Source organism: Chinchilla lanigera, unplaced genomic scaffold, assembly GCF_000276665.1.
Source record: "Chinchilla lanigera isolate Chin_1 unplaced genomic scaffold, ChiLan1.0 scaffold00030, whole genome shotgun sequence".
Taxonomy (NCBI): domain Eukaryota; kingdom Metazoa; phylum Chordata; class Mammalia; order Rodentia; family Chinchillidae; genus Chinchilla; species Chinchilla lanigera.
The window spans coordinates 12,833,481-12,836,560 of NW_004955431.1; positions in this window are offsets into that span (position 1 = coordinate 12,833,481).

Here is a 3,080-nt window from a genome sequence, read left to right on the forward strand (position 1 = left end):
GGGCGGCGGCGTCGGGGCAAGGGCACCTGTTCCTCCGCGCTCGCGGGAGCCTGCGGGGCGCTGCGGCGGCGCTCGGAGTCTCCGCGCCGCCTCCTCTTTGCCGTCCTGGAGGCTGGCACGGTGAAGCCGTGGGGATGGGGTCCACGGGGACGGGAGGCAGTGGCCCTGCTTCCCAGAAAGTGGGGCCACGGGCGAGGGGTCTTGCGGACCGGCCGGCCAGGAAGCACCTGCCTTCTCTGTAATTGCAGGAAAGCTGCAGTTGACGCTTCCAGAGCCGGTTAGGGGTGGTTGAAATGCTGGAGAGGGGGCCGGTGGGGAGAGCCACTTTGGAACTTTGCCGTGTGCTAAGCGACCGTTCAGTGCCTATTTCCCCGTAGTCCGGGGCTCTTGGAGCTCAGCATCCCAGCAGCTCAGGAGAGGCAGGCGAGGCCCTCAGCCCCCAGTCTGCGGAGAGGAAGACAGATTTATGGGGGTGCGTTAGGACTTGTGTCTGTCTCTGTCTCTCTCTCTCTGTCTCTCTCTCTCTCTTTTAATTTGTCAAGCTAGCTCTTCAGAGTTCTCAGAATTCCCTGGTGAACTTTAAATTACAGTTGATTGTTCTGGATAAAAGAAAAAACCACCAAGTTTTTTATTTGGATTATATCCCATTCACCTTTAGCAGCTCTTTGCATCCGCTTTATGAATAATCACGTTTTAGCTTTCAGCTCCGAGTGGGCAAGTAATTTATCTGTGCAAAGTCACGCAGCTGCGCTGTTGCCAGAGGTCCCTGGGCGCCACATTTCCCACCTGAGCTGTGGAGGGAAACAGGAGGGGCGATTTTAGCTCAACCCACCGCCCGCCCCTGACAGCAAAACACAGGCATGACTTCTCCCCCGCCAGCTTCCCCCGCCCCGTCCTCTGAACAGGGAAGTTAGGAGCCAGGACAGGCATCGTCTGTGTGAGTTGTGACTCACTGATACACATTTGGAGACAAATAGAAGACCTAGGCTCCATCTTTGTTGATTTCAGGCAGAACAATGTCTCCAAGCTTAAGTTTCCTCATCTGAAAAATGGGGATGGGCTGTCTGACCTGCTCTCACAGAGGATTGTTAAGCTCCAAAGAAAAATTACACGCAAAAATGACTCAAAGTCCAGACCAAGGAAAGATCTTGCTAATATTTTTACCTTCCTATTCAGTAAGTTATAGCGCAGGCCTAGTACGCCCACACCTGTGTTGAACAACTAGTCTCCTCAGAAAGGTACATGTATTCTCCACTAATCCTTCCTGCACTGTCTCATGCAAATCAAAAGTGAATAAAGTCTTGGGTATTGCACATAAATGTACTTTTTTAAAAATTCCTTTGAAATGTGAGCATAAGAAATTCATTCCAGTGTTTTATTAAATATGCCCAACTCCAGCTAGCATGTATTACCATGATTAATCAAATTAAGTTGTCCAATTGGAACAAAGACTTATTGCTATTCCATTAAATGTGGTATTTACGTTTTTAATAAATGTGAAATAACAAACAATGACGTGTCGGCAATTTAAAAAATTACACCACACAACCCGCAGTCATCCTCTCTTCCAGTTGAATTAAAAAGCTTCGATGTCTCTCATACAGCATTCATTTTCCCTTTTACAGCTGAAGATTAGGGCTTGCTGGGTGGCAGCTTGTTAAATTTCAATTAGAAATACTTCATGAGCCTCATGGAAAATGGCCTAGACTACGTATTCGCTTATTGATGTATGGTCTATTTGCTCAGGGAAGCTTGTATCTATTGCTATTTTTATTTAACCAATAGTAAAAGATAAGAAAAGGAAGTTTCTTTGAAAGCAGTGATTACAAAGAAGGATCAAGATTAAACGCTCCACATCTGAAATTCATCTGAGTGGGGACATAAAGCAAAAGTGTCTAAGATCAGCATCCAAGCTTTCAGCACTTGTAGAGGTTCCCAAATGACAGTTAATTTAACCCAACCAAAAGCTTATGTGATGATTAAAATTGACTTCCAACACTCTTCATTTATTAAGGTTCTGTTCATGGTTATCAGGTTGTGGATTCCTGAGGTGGGCATGACTGCTATTGCTGCTTCTCATGTGTTTGGTTTCATTTTGGTAGTTACTTTTTACAACTTCAAACATCTACCAATATGGGTTTGCTCTACCAAACGCTTTGTTCCCCTGTACTTAAGAGATTAATTCTTTCCTGTGCTTTGAATAGGAAGGTAAAGTTACTGATGCATCCTCCAAAAAGGTATTTTAAATTCGCTAACTGACTCTGCTCATGGTGATGAATTTTAACAAGCTGCTCCTCTTTTCTCTGTAAGCCACATTCCTTCATCTGGGGTCTTTGCTGTTTTTCTGTATGCCTCTGGGACCATGGGAGTCCTCCACCACCAAGGGGACAGAAGACTGTTCACTGATTCTCATGAGCTCAAGTAGAACACCAACTTCACGAGTTTTCCGTTCACCAGTCACAGATATTCACCCTCCATGGCATGGTATTTCTGTAATCAGCAGCAATTTCACTGAGCAGCAACTCTTAGCCAAAAACTTGGAAGGTGTTTGGAGACTTCAAAACAGATGATAACCACCACCCTCAAAGGCAATACAGAATAGGAAATTAGGACAAAAATGATAATATATAAGTTTAGTTTGTCATATTAGATGTTATGCATACCTGTTGGAGAAAGTCAGAGAGAAGAGAAATTACCCTAAATTGAGTTTATTGGAAAAGCTTCACAGATTAGGCCAGCCTGGGCTACACAGTGAGGTCATCACCACCCTGAACTACACAGTGAAACCCTGTCTCAAAACAAACAAACAAGAAGTTTCACAGAGAAGATGCGGCAATATCTGGGGCTTAAAGTGTAACGCTTGCCAGGATACCTGGAGGCATGGAATCAAAGGACAGAATGCATCAAAGAAAAAAATGTTCATAGTGTATCTGTGGCAGAAAAAGGCAACGTTTATCTGCCAAGGAAGTAAGAGAACTGAGAGGTTGAGATGAGATTATAAAGAGGCTTTAATGGTCTCATCATACCCCCTTTCCCCTGATACAATTCTGACAAGCCCAAAAGGATTGAAAAAGAAGCGA